This window comes from Polyodon spathula, chromosome 2, assembly GCF_017654505.1.
Source record: "Polyodon spathula isolate WHYD16114869_AA chromosome 2, ASM1765450v1, whole genome shotgun sequence".
Lineage (NCBI taxonomy): Eukaryota > Metazoa > Chordata > Actinopteri > Acipenseriformes > Polyodontidae > Polyodon > Polyodon spathula.
The window spans coordinates 56551300-56571154 of record NC_054535.1 but is presented as its reverse complement, the minus strand read 5'-3'; positions in this window follow the sequence as shown (position 1 = coordinate 56571154).

Sequence of the window (19855 nt, the reverse complement as noted above, 5' to 3'; positions counted from 1 at the left end):
AAAGTAATGCTTACTCTCGCAGAGGGGGTACAACGGCGATGGCAGCTGGTCAGGTCCTGGCTTCCTAGCCTTCTGGCGGAACCACTCCTCCATGTCTTCCCCCATTCCCTCTTTTGGGACAATGCCTGAAGATCCACATGGACGGAGCAGTGCATGGTGGTGTGACAGGTTTTCCCACAGGCGAAACACCACAGCCCTGCTTCCTCCTTTCCCCCTCTGATGCTGCTGCTTCTGGCTTCTTTTTCCCATTTTTAAAAAAAAATAAATAAACAGTCCTGTGGTTTTGTAGTCACCCGCAGTACCCTTTCTGACCTGTGTCTTGAAGGCGCTGTTCTCCCTGTTCTGACACCACGTGTAAACAAGCTAGCTTTAGTGGTGACGTCAGACCAGAAATGAATACACAGCACTGCAAGTAAAATAAGGAATGAATGCACTGCTGCACGGTTTATTATTACCAGAAAATAAAACAGTTGTACAAAAACAGGACACGGCACTTGAGCCAAAATAAATAGACAAACAAAACGTACTAACACTAAACAAACAGACAAACGAGTGGACGAACACTAAACAAGTACCGTACTGGCACTTCCAGCACACTGTAGCAATTGTTATATTATTTTAAATTAACTCTCCTCTCTTTCTCTCTCACCCATTCTCCACTTCCTGAACGCATAACCCCGAGTGAAACATGCATGCTTTTATGCAGCTGTACCGAGACTCGATCGCTAATCAATCATTCAATTGGAATCTCGGTACAACTGCACGTGAATTAAATTAGTGCACTCCTGTGAACACACACTATATACTTTTTAATCTGCACATGGAGTGATGTGCGTTCCTCGTGCCGAAATACAAATATATTTTAAATCACTTGTGTTACACAGACCCATTTATATCCCATGTACCAGTGATTATGCATACCAACATTAACAAACAAATAGCCCAGGGGCGGGGCACTTTCCCACAGTGCCCCAGTCCCTGCCAATGAGAAACATCCCCATAACAAGATGTTGCCACCACCGTGCTTCACAGTAGGTATGGTGTTCTTTGGGTGATGTGCTGTGTTGGGTTTGTGTCAAACATAACGCTTTGCATTTAGGCCAAAAAGTTTGTTTCGTCAAACCAGAAAACTTTTTGCAACGTGAATGTTTTTTTGCATACTTCAAATGGGATTCAAGGTGGGCTTTCTTAAGTAATGGCTTCCTTCTTGCCACCCTATCATACAGGCTAGATTTGTGGAGTGCTTGGGATATTGTTGTCACATGCACACTTTGAGCAGTCTTGACCATAAAAGCCTGTAGCTCTTGCAAAGTTGCATTGGCCTGTTGAAATGCACTACTCAGCAGAGGGAACCTACAGGAACTACTGAATTTATCCTGAAATCATGTGAATCACTACAATTTAACACAGGTGGTTAACTTGGTGTGTGGTTTTGAAGGCGATTGGTTACACCTGAGTTAATGGGGGGGGGGGGGGGGGGGGGGGGGGGGGTAATAACATTTTGGTTTTTATTTTTAATTAATTTTCTACACATTTCTAGAATATTTTTTTTTAATTGGAAGTTGTGGGTAGGATGTGTAGATAAATGAAAAAAAAAAATGTTTTTAATACATTTTATTTCCAGGCTGTAAGGCAACAAAAGGTGAAAATTTTGAAAGGGGGTGTAGACTTTCTATAGGCAGGAAAAGGGTTAAGTTTCCCTGCCCAGAAACATGTGAGAATGCACTTTGTGTTTAATTGTTTAATTTATTTTATTGTTTAATTATCATCCACACCTGGGGATCTTTACAAATTAGGACCAGGTGCAGGGTATAAATAGTCAGCAGCCAGTATACTCAGGGCTGCTGGGTAGAAGGGAGCAGAAGGTGTGCTCTGTTCCCAAGCAGTCGAAATTATTGTAAGTTTGGTGTCAAATCTGCATGGTTCTTTTTTTGTATGTTGCAGGTAAGCGGCATAGCCATCTTGCGAGCTAGTCAGAGACCTGCAACAAATGTTTAGTCAGTGCTCCGAAGGAGCTAGGTGTTTGTTTTTGTTTTGTTTATTTGTTTTGTGTGTTAATTAAAAAAGTGCACGCAAGCGCTATAAAACTCAATTTCCGTGTCCTGGGTCTGCGTTCTTAAAGGGGCAATGAACCGTGAGAGTTGCAGATCTTTTACAAGATAGATAAATAGATAGATCGATCTCAAACCCATTTACAATGTACCTGGCATATAATATACACACTGATGTAAAGAACCAGTACCATGGAACCGAATAAAATTGTATTAAATCCTGTTTAAATTCTCCTTTTAGTACATACTCTGATAGTACTTCCTGTTATTACACACGCACCGCGATGGTACACAGTGGTCTGTGCTGTGCATATTGTATAATTATAAGCCTACTTCTTGCTATTTGAACTTGACCTTGCTCTCTATTACTGTAATTTATGCATTATTATCATGGTCAGCGCTAAACGATCGTCAATTTCAGTTAAGGACAAACTGTACATTATCAGCGAATTCTTAAAGGGAGGAAAGAAGTCCGAATTATGTTGTCAAAGAGCTCAAGTTTAAAAAGCAGCAGTCGACAACCAAGTTCAAAACTGATTTACCTGAACCCTAACCCATCAGTGTTAGAGCATCAAAATTTCTGTAATGAAACCGAGTTACTTTAACCCAACTGTTTTTGAAAAAAATACCTCTTCGCTGGATGACTGTATCTGAGAAACCACAGTAATATATATACATTCCTCTTTCTTTTTTCCCCCTCGTAAATGTTGTTGTTTATTTTCATTGAACACTGGAGCAGAACGGAGGAGCTACAAGAAAGTGCCTAAGTAATCAAAAGGGGAATAATTTGTGAGGAGGAAAATATGCCCATGCCCTAGTAAATAAATGAGATGGGCATTTGCACAAAGGGAAAATCTGGGGCAGATAGGACGTTCTTTAATTTAATTAAAAATTGAAATAAAGACCTTTAACTTGCTGTAACAGAAATACAATGAGTTCTGGTTGTAAATCTCCCTCTCGACCTGTGAGGGTGTTAAATAGCGAAAGGAGAAGTGTCTGGACGGGTTGGCCTGACAGTTCATTTCCAAGGTCAGGAAGTCTGCCTGGATGGAAGCGAGACTCTGTGGCAGGAATGTACTGACCTGGAAGGTAAAAAGGAGGTAGCAGCTGCAAGCAATAGACGCACCTGTAATAGTTTACCAAGGGGTCATTCGGGATAGCTTAAAAGAGACCAGAGAAACGTTAATATTTTCCTTTGGTTGGGTTTGTGGTTATAAACTGTAAGTACCATGTGAAACGCAGAGAAAATCATACTTGAAATATTCGTGAGTGTTTTGTCTGTTTGTTCGTGTATGTTTAAGTAACTGTCTGTGTTTTTATATCACTAGACGGCCAAGCACATATCTGGAGCTGTCGCCTTGGGCCAGCACTAAACCGGATCAACACTACACTCCACTCATTGTCTTTAATAAATTATCACCCACCTCGAGCACTGATGCACACAGCCAGACTGATGGCCGTGTCTTGTATTATTGTGGGCAGATAAATACCGTGTTATTATTTTGGTTGTGCAGAACCATTTGTACAAATACCATCCGTGCTTTACACATAGGTGTGTATTGAAGTCGTTTATTATTTTGGTCACCAGACCAGGAATTACAAAAATACAGTTGTTCTAACTGGATTACAATTGCCTGCCTGTGATTATTCCTGCATTGCATCACCCATCACCTCTACACAATCAGCAGCCACTTTGCCACACTTGCTAATATGTGATGTGATCTAAGATAATTTTAAAAAGCGTTTTGAACACATTTTAAGTTTTGTGTACTACAATACATTAGCATATCTGACTGTACCAGTGGAATATGACAAGAATAACTCCTCCTGCATTTTAATTTGTGCTTGTCTTTATTCTCTTCTCATGAAACCAGGGGGATTATGTCACAGTACTACCTTAAAGCACTAGGGGATATCGGAGGATACTGTGTAACCAGACTCGAACACGGTTCATGTCCAGATTACAGTTACTAGTTCATCTAACCCAGTTATGCCGACAACCGAGTTCGAGGCTACCTCCGAGTAGGTTTCAAACTCGGTTGCTGAACCTTGTTTAGTGTGGATGCAAATCAATCTAAACACTGTTAAACAGATTTTGAACACTTAACATGGTTTTAAAACGCTAATGTGGCCAAGTCCTAAAAACTTCTTAAAATAGCGTACAGGCAATGATTACTGCTATACTGTACCTGAAATGACCATCTTGTTTATTGATTTGTATATTATTATTATTATTATTATTATTATTATTTATTATTATTATTATTATTATTATTATTATTATTGTCAGTTTTATTATTTCTGTAATGTTTTATTATTTTGTTTATTTTACTAATTACAGTACAATATTATTCAGTACATTGCTTCCAAGTGTTTTTGTTACTTTCTATAATTTATTTAGCTGACCATCTTTATCCAAGGCAACATAGAATTACTGTATTAAATAATTACATACTGTATAGTAATGTACAGTACTAGTTACATGTTACATTGTTTTATATTGTTTCTTCTGTAATAAACCTTTATACTACTTACATTAAATATGTCGATTAATCAATTAGTACTGTACTAGTTTTAGATTTTTGTGCTTATTTGGTGGGTATGTGCATGTATCTATATTAACCAATATTGTATGACACAAATGTCGTCGAGAGCACTTAAGATTACACACTATTCAAGTTGACAGGTATAATTTATTATTATAATGATATGATTCAATATATATGGATCATATATATATATATATATATATACCTGTCAACCTTTGTGTAGTAATCTTAAGTGATTCGACGGAGTGTTCTGGAAGTATCTTACAAGTCATCCTGTGGGAACAATGGATTATAGTTACTACAGTGCCTATAGAAAGTCTACATCTCCTTCCAAAATGTTAAAATGCATTAAAATATTTTTTCCTTGAATATCCCTTGGAGCATGGTCAAGATGATTATTAAGAAGTGGAAGGTGTATGTCACCACCAAGACCCTTCCCAGATCAGGCAGTCCTTCCAAACTGGATGACCGAGCAAGAAGACTAAACAGAGAGGCTACCAAAAGGCCAATGGCAACTTTACTAGAGATACAGGCTTTTATGGCCAAGACTACTGGTCAAAGTGTGCATGTAGGAACAATATCTCCAGCACTCCACAAATCTGGCATGTATAGTAGGGTGGCAAGAAGGAAGCCATTACTCAAGAAAGCCCACCTTTGAATCCCGTTTGAAGTATGCAAAAAAAAACTAAGAGTTTTCGTGACTGACATGAATACATTCCTGATGGTTTTAAACTTGCTGTCAGCAGAGTTGTTAAAACTTTTACTGTTAAAATATGTGTTTAGTCCAGCTCAGTGTTATAAAACTGGAGACTGAATACTGGCTTCAGCTGAACTTCTTGCACTGGCATACAATTCCCTTATGTTGTTGAGATTTTTTTAGATTTATTTTATTTTAGATAATTTTTTTTTTCAATCTTTGTTTTCTTCTATTTCATTTAACTGCTCCTCATCAACTGTTGCGTCTGTTCTTGCTGGTGCACTTATTTTATTTATTAATTTTTTTCAGGTGGACTGCTGTCTTCACTCAAAAAGTTGGTGTTGTACCAGTTATGTACCCCAAATATATTAAGTGGTTTTGTAACTGATAACAAATAAAACAGTACATACTGTTAAATCTGGTACTTATTGTAGCATATGTAAAATTAACGACCTAACAGCAAAACAACATCTAAATGTTAACCATTCACAGAACTGCGTAAAAAGTAAAAGGCAATGCAATTTAGTAAAACCAAAATATATTATTAAAAAAAAGAAAATGTTTCCTAAGTCAGTATTCAAAACTGAGGAATATAGTGCTCGATGAGGCCCTAATGTCACAGCTCACTTGTAAATGAAAATGCACAAAAGCAACAAAAGATGACAGATTAAAAAAAAAAAAAAAACATGACAGTATCCAAAACTGTTTAATGATTAACTGTTACATTACACTAACTTGTCTTGTTTGCTTTGTTTTGGCTGCATTTTTGTCAGGTGAAACTGGAGGAAGTGCTGTGTAACTGCACAAAATAAGACAGACTGATTTGGCATTAGAGAGAATTAAAAAAAAAAAAAATGCTGGCCGTGACAGATATTCAGATAAATTGTAACATTGAAGAGGAAATCCTGTTTGACGGGTAAGTGCATTAATTTATATATATATATATATATATATATATATATATATATATATATATATATATATATATATTGCAAAAGTATTCAGATCCCTGACCAATTCTCTCATATTACTGAATTACAAACTGTACATTGAAATTTCGTTCTGTTCAAAATTTTATTTTTAAACACTGAAACTCAGAATCAATTATTTTAAGGTGACATTAGTTTTATGTTGGGAAATATTTTTAAGGAAAGTAAAAAACTGAAATATCTGGCTTGCATAAGTATTCAACCCCGGGCTGTGGAAGCTCCCAGTTTGCATCGATGAAAGAAATTGCCCTAACGAGGACAAAATTACCTTACCATTGGCCTCCACCTGTGAACCATTAAAGTTGCTGTCACATTTTCTGGATAAAAACCCCACTGTTGAAGGATCATTGGTAAGGCTGTGAATCTGAAGGAAAATGAAGACCAAAGAGCATTCTACAGAAGTTAGAGATAAAGTAATACAAAAGCATAGATTAGGAAAAGGGTACAAAATAATATCCAAGTGTTTGGATATCCCAGTGAGCACAGTTGGATCAATAATCAGGAAGTGGAAGCTGCATCACACCATCCAGGTACTGCCAAGAAAAGGCCGTCCAAACAAGAAGGAGACTTGTGAGAGAAGCCACAGAGAGGCCAGCAATCACTTTGAAGGAGCTACAGAGTTCAATGGCTGGGAGTGGAGTAATGGTGCACCAGTCAACCATATCAAGAGCTCTGCATAACACTGGCCTGTATGGGAGGGTGGCAAGAAAGAACCCGTTACTCAAAAAGTACCATCTGAAAGCACGTCTGGAGTTTGTCAGAAAGCATGAGAGTGACCCAGCTGTGATGTGGGAAAAGGTTTTATGGTCAAATGAGACCAAGATAGAGCTTTTTGGCCAAAACTCAAAGCGCTATGTGTGGCGCAAACCTAACACTGCCCATGCCTCAAGACACACCATCCCTACAGTGAAGTATGGTGGTGGCAGCATCATGCTGTGGGGATGCTTCTCATCAGCAGGGACTGGGAATCTTGTTACAATTGAAGGAAGAATGGATGGAGTAAAATACAGGAAAATACTGCAAGAGAATCTGCTTCAGTCCGCTAAAAAACTGAAGCTTGGGAGGAAATTTACCTTTCAGCAGGACAATGATCCCAAGCACAAGGCCAAAACAACATTGGAGTGGCTCAATAAAAAAAGGTGAATGTCCTACAGTGGCCCAGTCAAAGTCCTGATCTCAATCCCATTGAGAATCTGTGGCACTATTTGAAAATTGCGGTCCACAAATGTTGTTCAACCAACCTGAACAACCTGGAGCAAATCTGCCAAGAAGAATGGGCCAAAATCACTCTGACACTGTGTGCAAAGCTGGTACATACTTACCCCAAAAGACTTCAAACTGTTATTGCAGCAAAAGGTGGCTCTACTAAATATTAATGTGTGGGGGTTGAATACTTATGCAAGCAAGATATTTCAGTTTTTTATTTTTCTTAAAAATATTTCCCAACATAAAACCAATTTCACCTTACAATAATTAATTCTGAATTTAAGTGTCTAAAAATAAAATATCGACAAGGTTGTCCTGGAAGAAAACTTGCTTCCTTCTGCTCTGACAATGTTCCCCAACTCTGAGGATTGGTTTTTCCAGCAGGACAATGCTCCATGCCACCCAGCCAGGTCAATCAAGGTGTGGATGAAGGACCACCAGATGAAGACCTTGTCATGGCCAGCCCAAACTCCAGACCTGAACCCCACTGAAAACCTCTGGAATGTGATCAAGAGGAAGATGGATGGTCACAAGCCATCAAACAAAGCCGAGCTGCTTGAATTTTTGCGCCAGGAGTGGCATAAAGTCACCCAACATCAATGTGAAAGACTGGTGGAGAGCATGCCAAGATGCATGAAAGCTGTGCTTGAAAATCAGGGTTATTCCACCAAATATTTATTTCTGAACTCTTCCTAAGTTAAAACATTAGTATTGTGTCGTTTAAAAATGAATATGAACTTATTTTCTTTGTATTATTCGAGGTCTGACAACACTGCATCTTTTTTGTTATTTTGACCAGTTGTAATTTTCTGCAAATAAATGCTCTAAATGACAATATTTTTATTTGGAATTTAGGAGAAATGTTGTCAGTAATTGATAGAATAAAACAAAAATGTTCATTTTACCCAAACACATACCTATAAATAATAAAACCTGAGAAACTGATAATTTTACAGTGGTCTCTTAATTTTTTCCAGAGCTGTATATATATATATATATATATATATATATATATATATATATATATATATATATATATATATATATAATGGGGATTGATTTTATTCTTAATACAAGGTGGTAAAATGCAACTGACATGTTTCTGGGTAACAGATATCCAAGTGCTGACTGTAATGATGCATTTGAGAGGATTTTTGGAATCGGGTCTGGACCAGGTATCTATCATTGGAACTGGATATTTTGAGTCTGATTCCGATTCCCAAACTATTTAGAAAAACATGTCTGTATGTTAATGTTTGAGCAGGGGGCATCTTATATACATATAAAAAAGCACTAGTCCTACCGTTCCACGTCAGCATAAAAACCATTAGAAAGACCACAACAATCACAGAGCAAAAAAATAAATGAAACTAAACTCATATCAGCCGCAATCAGTCAATCAATAGTCTAAAACAAGGACAATGAAATGCAAATATAGTCTAGTTAAGTGCATGATTTTTCTTTTAGTACAGTATAAAAGTTAAATGTCTTGTGGTAGAATGTTATTGTTTGTATTATTGATGTTATTAAAGTTGTATGGTTATGAGCACAGGGGAAATTAAATACAGTGTTGTACTGAATAAATGTGAACACTTCATACTAAAACTTAATGATATATACAAGAGAGCGAGGTTTCATCAGAGGATGCAAGAAAATCTGTGAAGGGTTTTATTAGACACCTATACAAGCTCACCAAAAACTGTAACTCTGGAGCACAGAAAGAGGTTGGTGATTGGTGTTAGAGATATGGATTAGTATTAGAGATAATGAATTATCACAGAAGCTACAAATGCAAAGTGAGCTTACTCTCCGTGAAACAACAGAGGTGGCAAGACATTCTGCGCTAGTTAAAAAGCAGAACACAGATGCCGACTACATACAACTACACAAACCAAGGCATGTGCACCAGCACAATAGCCACCAACCAAAACTAAAGGAAAAATTAATAAATGTGGTAGATGCGGCCATGCACACGCACGCATGGAGACATGCATAGCTTGGAGAAACAAAAGCAATAAATGCTACAAACAAGGGTATTTTTCAGCAGTTTGCTGTTAAATCAGTGTATGAGCTTTCAACACACAAAGAAGATGATGATCCACTGTTTCTGGGCTAAGTTACAGACAGTTACAATGTCGATACGGTCATCACGGATGATTGTTGGAACAGCAGCAGACACATCAATCATAACAGAAGTCACTTATAATAAACTAGCCAAAAAGCCACTGTTGAAGCCAGTGAAGAATGCTTTGCACAGCCCAGGAGGAGCTGTGACCACTAGAGGGTAGTTTATTGGTAAAACCCAAATTAAAAGTGAAAACAAATGGCAAGATTATTTTTTCAGAGTAGCTGTGGTAATGGGGATTATGGGGATAATCTACTCAGCAGAGCTGTTGGTGTAAAATTAGGACTAATCCATCGCATTGAAGCAGTGTTTATGGTGATATGGGAAGAATAGAAGGAAAATATATAGTATATTTGAGAATGCTGGAGACGATGGTTACTGATAATGAACAGCAGTTCACTGCCCAGGAGTTTAAAGAGTTAAGTATGTGTCCTGCCCTCCTTATACGTGTCTGTGTACAATTTGACAGGCCGCTAAACACCTTCCCACATTAAAACGCTAGAGACTGATGTCAGTTTTGACTCCGATTTACTGACAGAGAAAGGATGAAACTGAGAAGTAAAAGACAATAATCACTAAGATTGTCTTAATATGACATATGCTTGCTTACATTAATTACATAAAGAAATATAGCTTTGGTATAGCTACAGCACATTGTAACTAGAATGTAAATAGCATTGCATAGTAACAGCAATATGCATAGAGGAAAACTGCATGTAGTAATGTAAATGTAAATTACAAAGTTAATTGCTCAATAATGCAACCATGAGCAACTATATGTTCACCAAAGCTAGCATTGGCTTAATTAGAAATATAACAAAGTAAACATACTAGCATGTATTGTTTAACTGTATCTACAGCAATGCTAACATATTAACACTGTAATACTTATCAATCTAAGTCATGCTTTTAGAAATTAATCATTGATACTGCAAGTTAAATACTTAAGGAATACATACCGACGATGCTACCAAAAGCATAAACATTTAAAGAGTTGAGAAGGTAGAAGTACTGAACTGTACAGACAATGAAAAACATGTGTAACCTTCAATGAACTTCCAGATTTGTCACATGACAACTAAGATCACATGATATGACTAGATAGCATATTTAGAATGGTGAGCAGGGGGACACAAATACAACAGAAAGGTAAGTATAATAACATGTATAACAGAACAGCATGTATAACGGAACAGTATGACTTGGAGCATGTGACCTCTAGTCTGTACTATCCACAAGCCAATGAAGTGGCTGAACGTGTAGTCAAAACTGAAAAGGGATTCTAAAACAGGCTGGTCCCTACCTTGCATTACTGAGTTATCACGCAACACCCACAGAGCCAACAAAAGAAAGCCCAGCGAGACTAATGAGTCCCAACATCAAAGCAAAATTTAATCACAGGGTGGCTGAACTGAACATTTGTGAGACAGAAGGATCTGAAAGCAGAACAGTCCTACAAAAAGTATTATAATAAGAAACATACTGCAAGACTGCTTGCTCAGCTAATCATCAGGGACAGGATCCCAGTTAAGGCAGATGGTGAAAAAGAATGGCATACAACTAGAATTATTCAAGAGACATGCACAACACTGCAGTCATATATTATCCAGACAGAGCAAGGAGACGCCGAGGAGGAATAGGAGACACATTCAGCTTGTCAATAAAGAGAAAGGACACTTGTCGATAGCTGAGGGACAGCAAACTACTTAAAAGGGGGAGATGTTGTAGAACGTTATTGTCTGTATTATTAATGTTACTAAAATTGTATGGTTTCAAACATACCAGAAACATTCGAGCCGTGATATGCTCTGTGATATAGTAAAGATATAATAAATAAGCAGCAGTTGAACTTGAACACACAGTTGTCTCAATCTGCTTCTTTCTTATTGACCTCAACACCACATCTTTGATAATTTTAATGGCTTAATTTTTTTTAATAATCACTTTTATTAAAAACATAATAGTGCTGACTGGAACTGGATCCTTGATATTTGTATCCAGTTCGTTGGTTTCGAAGCATGAACCAGGTATCCAGTTTCATTGGAACCGCTTCTCCCATCTCTACAGTTTAGAACCAGTAAAAATGTCTGACAGAGCAGCACCTAGAACTGACAAGCTATTTTTATAAAATACCAACAAATGTATCCAGAGGTACTCGGGGAAATACTGTACATCCAGTGTTTAACCCTTTGCGATCCAATGTCGGACCAGGTCCGACATTACAATTCTCCTTTTCAAGTCTGACATCATCAAAAAAACATAAAGCACAGTCTCTATTTGTTTTTTCACTGGAAAAAGCAGAAAAAAACTTTCAATGGCCGAATGAGACCAATAGGAGCCAAATAATGCCAAAAAAAAAGGGCTTATCTCACAGCGTCATGTACTACGAAGATAAAACGGACAGAAACAAAGGAGGTAGCTGTTTCTGCATCCAGCGCTCAGAATATCACAGACATTTGAAGAGCTTTTTGAGATGATATTGAGGAGTTTGTTGATTAAACAAGTGATCAGGAGAGGATTTATCAGTATGCACGTCTATAAAGAGGTTTGTGAAAAATACAGCGAACAAGCGGTGAGGTTTGGCTGGAGATTTGAGTGTCCTTTTGTGATTCAATGCCTTTTAAACCTGTTTTACTCTGAAAAAATATATTTTAAACAGCAAGTGTAAAAAAACAAGCCCATGTGAAAATAAATTGGACCTGACGTGCCTGACAAGCACTGAATAAATGGACCGCAAAGGGTTCCACACACCAGACACAATGCAATTTGTCTTGCAATAAAATTGTACTTTGCTGTTACACTACCTTTCACACAATTAGATTCTTAAAAAAAAAACTGTGATAAAACATTTTAAAAAAGATAAAACAAAATATTTCAAAAGCATGTATTTTTTCCACGGGATATATAAAGTACATCATGTATGGAAAATTAGAACATTGTATGGTTTGCTATTTTAGCATTGTTACAAGGAAGATATATTTATTCAGAGCTGGAAAGAAGCAGTTTGAATTTTCCCACTAATTTAAATTCTTAGAAATATTTATTTGTGTTATCCTAATTACTTTATAGGAGATTCAATTTATGCAACCCTGGGGCTTCACCCCCTGACCTTCTTCATGTGGTTTATTTTCTGTGATGTATAAATATGCCTGTTCACTCTGTGTGAACTGGTAACTCCAAGATCAAGGCTGTAGCGAGCTGTGAGGCACACTCTGCCTGTCTTTAAAGGGTACATCGGCACTACATTAAAGATAAAACATATACTATCCCACATTGCTGTTCTGAATGTATTTGGTCATTGTATTTGAAGTAAATGTGATGCTTCAAGGTTTATTTCAGACAGTGCACTATTGATACTTGTAGTTGAGTTGAGGCTGTGGTTTGCCAGGAGGCTAGCAGCTAGCCAATCGCATTAATAAAAACCTTAAGCTGCAACCCTCTGAACTACCTGTGCCCTGTCATTTTTCATGACTGGCTACGGCCCTGAAGATGTTTAGATTTTTTAAATAACTGCTATTTGCATACCATCAATACACAGCACTGGCCTTCTTGGATATTTCTTTGTGGCCAGCATCCTCTAAAAGCCAGCCTGCCTTCAATGTTGTAAACATGTGTCTTCTTCAGATTTCTATAGCTCTCATGTGACTAGTACAAAGTGATTCTAAGTGAATATTGTGCTGTATGAGAGATGCTGTTTATTCTCTACCCACAGACTTTAAGTGGGTCATTGCTAGTAAAGCAGGTTATATAAATCTAATAATTTTTCTATGTAATATATGTTTGAATTAGCATCCAAAAAGGGACAAGAGCCACATGTAGCAAGCATGGCAGTGACGTTCATCCTCTGACATGGCTGTAAATGCAAAATTTGATCAGTAACATGAGGAAGTAGATAACAGTGACCTACATCCATCTAATGTACATGGAAAAGCTTTGACATTAATCTCGTGGTGTGACTTCCAGTCCTTTTTCACTGCATCGACACAAATGACAGAAAGCATCTGTTAGAAGAAGAAAGGGGATATAATAGCAAAATATATTTTATAAATATAAAGGATATGCCATGAATGTTCCTAGAGTACTGTAGTTATTTCACAAATGAGGATAACTGAATAACCCATGAGGCCACATTGGATTTGAATGAAGATCGATTTCTAAATGAGATCTGATAAAATAAACATTTACTCAGGACCACAAATTATGAAAAAGTTATTTGATGCTAGATCTCCCAAGGCTTGTTGTATAAAATTTAACTCTAAATACATTGAGGTAACATAAAAATGAAAAGTATAAATCCTAATTGTTTGCATTAACAAAGAATGCATAGTTGCTATTGGTGTGCTTATACATAATTAAATACCAAAATAACTACAATGATCAAACAAATGTCTTTAATCCCTCATATGCATCAGGTATATACAGTAACTTGTGTAAATACATAGAAAAAATACTGGTATCAATTTGTATGTGACCATTGCAATTAAAAAATAACCTGCAGTATGTGTTGCCTTTTATGTTATGTTATTCTTTGTGTAAAAAATCCACGTTTGTCTTTCTTGACTTTCTGTTTTCTCATTGAGAGTTCAGTCTGGGTTTATTTCCTGCGCCTGCCTGGCAACCTTTTCCCAACAGTGGAAACATTGTTGAAAAGGAAACTCTGGGATTGACTCCACAACGTGGATAATTTTGAAGTTTGAGCAGCCTTGACTAAGGCAAAATAAATCCCATCCAAATGCTTGGGGCCCCTTCATCATGCTTTCTGTTTTCTCATAATATCTCAAAGGAGCTAAGGGTAAATATCACCATCCCTGGTTATAATGTGGAAAATGTATTTGTTGTCTTTAAAATCAATGCTTAAAGTAAGTCCAAGTCTTTAACTATTTAGCTTAAAGTAAATATTGAAATGTCATGGTTATCCTTCAAACTGCATGGATAGCATTTACCAACACAATTTACCTTTCTGTTGTTACAATCATAAGAGTAACACATAATCCAAATTATAAGGGTACGTGTGGCTATAAACCTTTTTCCATAACATTTGAAAGGTCAGTAGATATAAACTATTCAATCAATGCAAGTCAGAAAAAACATTTTAATTGGATAGCAACCTATTGTAGTCACATCTGAGTTTTCCAGGAATGTTATGTGATGTTGAATACTGTGATTTGTAACTTAATATAATAATGTGTCTACGTATATTGCTTACTTAATTGCTCAATGATTGGGTTAATTGATATCTATTATATACTCTAAAGCTGTTCTCCAATTAGCAATTGTATAGCTACACCTGATGAAGACACACTATGTCAAACACGTAGTATGTTTTTATTTTGTTCTGGTAGAATTAAAATGTTTTTTAGCAAATGGAATGTAAAAAGATTTTGCTGCAACATCAGTTCTCTTGTCTTCGAGAATATAGAAGAGTTTTTTTTCAGTGTGCGACCGATCCCCACTCCAGAAATATCAACAATTAAACAAGGTTTGCATGGATGGTTAATTCACCATTACTAAGAACTATTTTATGACTTTTTGGATACATTCTTTATTGTACAATGTGCCTTATATTAGTCAGCACCTCTTTTACAAAAAGCTTTGATGTGCACAAATGCATTCATGATTGTACATATGTTGTGAGAGAGCTCCCAAGTTCACCACCAGGAGGCGTTCATGGCAGGCTAGGGGCGAGCCCACAGGTGTTGTCGATAATGATCGGATGGACCTGTGGGCAGTGTACATTCCTGCCATAACGTCAAGGAGTTAACAGGCAAACAGGCTGCAGGTGTGGTTAGGTAGGTAATTATTGTTTGAACATTGTTATATTATCATTTGCCTTAATTGGCCCACACCTGTAACCTGTTACAGCCCAATTCCTGGCTGATGAGGGGCTGGTAAAAGAAAGTCTCTACAGCCAGTCGGGGGCTTTTTTCCAACCTAAGAGCAGTCTAGGTTTATCTAAGCCCAAAACCAGCGCATTGGAATAAAAGTTTTGGTGGTAAAAGAAAAGCTGTGTTTCTTTGGGGTCTGAAAACCCCTGTTTGCTACAGGGACTGGGGGGAACTTCCTATCCAACCTGAGTTACGAACACCTTGCGAAAGGAGGTTGTCTGAAATGTCCATAAATCTGAAAATTTGTTTTCAATGATTTTAATAAATGTGTACACCTGCTATCTACACCATCAATCTGGCGTATAATACAAGGGTAAAGCACAGTAATGCAATACTGATATTGTTATGGTTCTAAAAGTCTTTTAAAACAGTACCATACATAGAAACAGGCCAAATTGAAGTTACCAATGAACTGTAGCAAAAACACAGATTTAAACCTCCTGGGTTATCGTAGTGTTTGTTTTTAAAGGAAATATATTTGTGCAATATATAACTGCTTTTTATGTTCCTAGTAAAAAGTATATATATTTAAAGCATTTAGAAAGAATAAAACCTTCCTACAGCTTTATATGGACCAGTATTGTTTATCAAAAGTATAGCACCAACATCATTTAAAATGCATAAAGTGGGATTGTTGAAAAAGCAAAACATTTCAATTAGCATCAATTCTACAATTGTCACGTCTGGAGATGACAGTTTCAGAATGATGAGGCATGCTATAAAATGGGGCTGATTGTCAGGTTTGTAAACAAAATCTCAGAAAGTAGCTATGACCCTCAGTACTGATATACCTCCCAGAGGGATTTTCTGGCAAAACTAACAAAGTGTGTCCTATGGGCCTCTGAAAAACACTGGCTCTTCATCCTGCCTATATTAAGTTTCTTTAATTCAGTTCAAGAGCGTGGAAATTTTTTCATTTGTATTGTACTTTAACACTTTCAACACTGCAGACCTGCATACAAAACTTTAGGCTGCTTACCATAATCCTGGTTACCTGAAGCAGAAGATGACCACCAACATGCTTATGGGATATGCCTACCATAGGTAGGTATTCACTGAGCTGCCCAGTTCGCCACTCCAGGAAGATGCTTCGGTCGTAGGGACAGCAGGTTCTATTGTGCCCAAGTCAGGAGCAGGAAGGCAATGCGATGCAACCCCCAAGGACCAAAGGCCACCCTGGTGGTTGACATATGGCACGGCTGATGTGTTGTCCATCCGGACCAACACATGTGTCCCTTGGAGCACTAGAAGAAAGTGCTGGAGAGCAATGTAAACCGCTTGCAACAGCTTATGCTTACGCTTATGTGCAGGGATGTCCAATGGCCCGACCGCGGACTACTCTGCTTTCCCAGACTGCCCCCCAACCCAAGTTGGAGGTGTCTGTCGTCACCACCTAACGGTTTACCACTACTCCCAGTAGTTGGCGCTCTGGCCAAACAAACAGACTGACAAAACAAACGTGGACGGACCCAACAAACAAGTACCGTGCTGGCACTTCCAGCACGCTGTCGCAATTGTTTATACTTTTAATCTCCTTCTGTCTCCTGTTCCCCACTCACAAACACACAACCCTGAGTGCATGAAAACATGTAGCTTTTATGCAGCTGTACCAAGACTCGATTGCTATCAATCATTCAATTGGAGTCTCGGTACAACTGCACGTGAATTAATAAAAGTGCAATTCCCCGTGCTCACATATTATTTTACCTGCACGTGAAGTGCTGTGCAATCCTTGTGCCTAAATACAAATATACATTTTAAACACTTGTGCTTGTAACCCATATTTATATCCCGCGTATAAACACCAACATTAACACAATACGTACAACATAAAATACTGATAAACATAAAAGGGAGGGACAGTCCACCACAACTAGTGTAGCCAACTCTTGGCATCGTTGATGGTGAGGCCCAACCTCGCCAGGTGCTCTGTCACAATCGCCGTGTGGGCCACTGATCCCTCTTGCAACTGGGAACAAATCAACCAGGTGTTGAGGTAGTTCAATACTCTGATCCTTTGCACCACAAGGGGGCCAGGATAGCGTCCACACACTTTGAAAATGTATGAGCAGTTAAGGAGAGTCTGAACAGCAGCACGTAAAACTTGTAAACGCTCCCCTGAAAGGTGAAGCGGAGGTATTTCCTGTGCGCGAGACAAATGGGAACTTGGAAGTATGTGTCCCATAAGTCCATGGTGGTAAACCAGTTGCCCGGCCAGACGGACTGGAGAGTGTGGCAGGGAGTCAGCATTTGGAACTTTCTCTCCTTAAGAAACTCGTTGAGGAGTCTCAGGTCTAGGATGGGGTGAAAGCCGACGTTCTACTTAGGTACCAGGTAGTATCTTGAGTAGAAACCCTCTCCATGGGAGAGGGGCGTCTATGAGACAAATAGCTCTCTTGCAAGGGGTTAGCCCCCACACTAAATTGTAGCGCATAACCGGTGTACAAGGCGGTGAGCTCTCAGGTTTCTGAGGTGCAAGCACGCCAATATTGCAGCTGGTGTGTTGTGAAAGGATGGGTTTGAGGCCTCAAGTCTTCAGGGCCTCTGCTGAGGCGGCTGCCTAGGGCGACGGCCCTGGAACTGCCTTCTGGAACTCTGTTGCATGGGTGCGCCACACCCTGCATCCCCCTGCTTTGTGGATGGGCCCATGGGGACTGGGACCATTTGGGTTATAATGCACACCTGGGGAGACTGCCAATGACTCAACATGCCAAGTGCTGGAACACAGGGATGGAGTAGTGCGACCACTTGCCGAGATGCTTCGCGTTCCTGGTGGGAGTGCTGCAGAAACTCCTCCACTGCTGGGACAAAGGTATGTCCAGGGGATATTGGTGCATCTAACAGTGCTGCCTTATCTGCATCGGGGACCCTCACCTGTAACAGCCACAGCTGCTGCGTGCCACCACCAGGCTTGCCAGTCTCCGGCCTAGGGCTTGCCTTTGAAAGCTGGAGATATGGAGCAGCATGCCTCAAGGGAGGTATAACTCAGAAGCCACTGGCTCAGGGAGCGGGGCTTCCTGTAGTATGACATCCATATAGGCAGTCAGGATACCCGGCTGTTTGCTAGGCTGGTCACCTGTGCCTCCGCTGTATAAGCCCGGTTCAGGTGCGTCTATGTGACCCTGCCTGGCGGGTTTGGGCACATAGGGTCCTTAGGTAACCCGCCAGGCCCAGCCAAAATATACAGCAGAAACAAGCAAAGTGAGGTTGTGTGATAGGGTCAACACACAAGTGGACACGCAACTACAACAGTTTCCACAATAATATTTGTTTTTATTTTTATTCTGTCAAATCTGCATGAAAGGCAGCAGGCGGAACTACTCAATGGTAGGGATACAGCAAAGCCTAGCCCGGGTGGAGGAATGGTGTTCACCCCAAGAGTGTAGGCTGAAAAGACAACACACACAAACTCCTTTATCAGTACTGTACAGGCAGTTGCACATGCACAACAGACAGCATATACAGATGCAAGTGAGGCAGGCTGTGAGGAAAGGAGCACAAAGAATCTAAGAGTTAGAGCTGCTGATTCCAGGAAAGCAGCAAGCCAGCTTTCAGCATGAATGCAGGGGAACTGCAGTCGACTCTGAAAAGCTCTTTCAAAAACACACTCAGTTCAGTTACACAGAAGCTTACTTTACCGTAAGTAAGAGGCAAGAGAGAAAATGGCTTCCGTGGGTTGACTGTTTAATCCCTCGGTAGGTGGCAGCTCCGATATAAAATGCTCAATGAATACCTACCTATGGCAGGCATATCACGTAAGTATTTTGATGGTCATCTTCAAATTGAAAGAGACATACTTCCACTATGTACATTAGTTGTATAGGAAAGAAAACTGTACTTAACACAGCATGCCAGCAAAGTAGTGAAATAATATGTATACTCATTTTTTCAGTATAAGATGCTGAAGCCAAAATCTTCAAATCTTCATTGAAGTGCATGTGCATTAACAGTTTTAAATCTTCATTGAAGTGTATGTATATTAACAGTTTTTAATAATTAAATATGTTTCATTTAAGATTATTCTTTTCTAAAAACATTCACAAGTAATGACCATGGTCTCCTCCTTCTGTTCTAGGCACAGGCATTGTATTGTATCGCAAATTAATTAGTTTGGTGATCACAAAAAATAAGGGGTATGGATATAGTACTGATATGTCAGCCACTCAAAATTGATCTGTTGACGGCACCACTTCAGTTCAGATTTTAAAGATTTAGTCTAGGGTGGGTGATTAAATTTGACCTAGATTGTGAGGCAAAAGTTGCCCATTAATTCCTTTAGTTCGTCATCCTCTACTAAAATGTTGTTGATATAATGTAAGCCAGCACAGCTGGCTCCCCTTGAGCCTTTAGCTC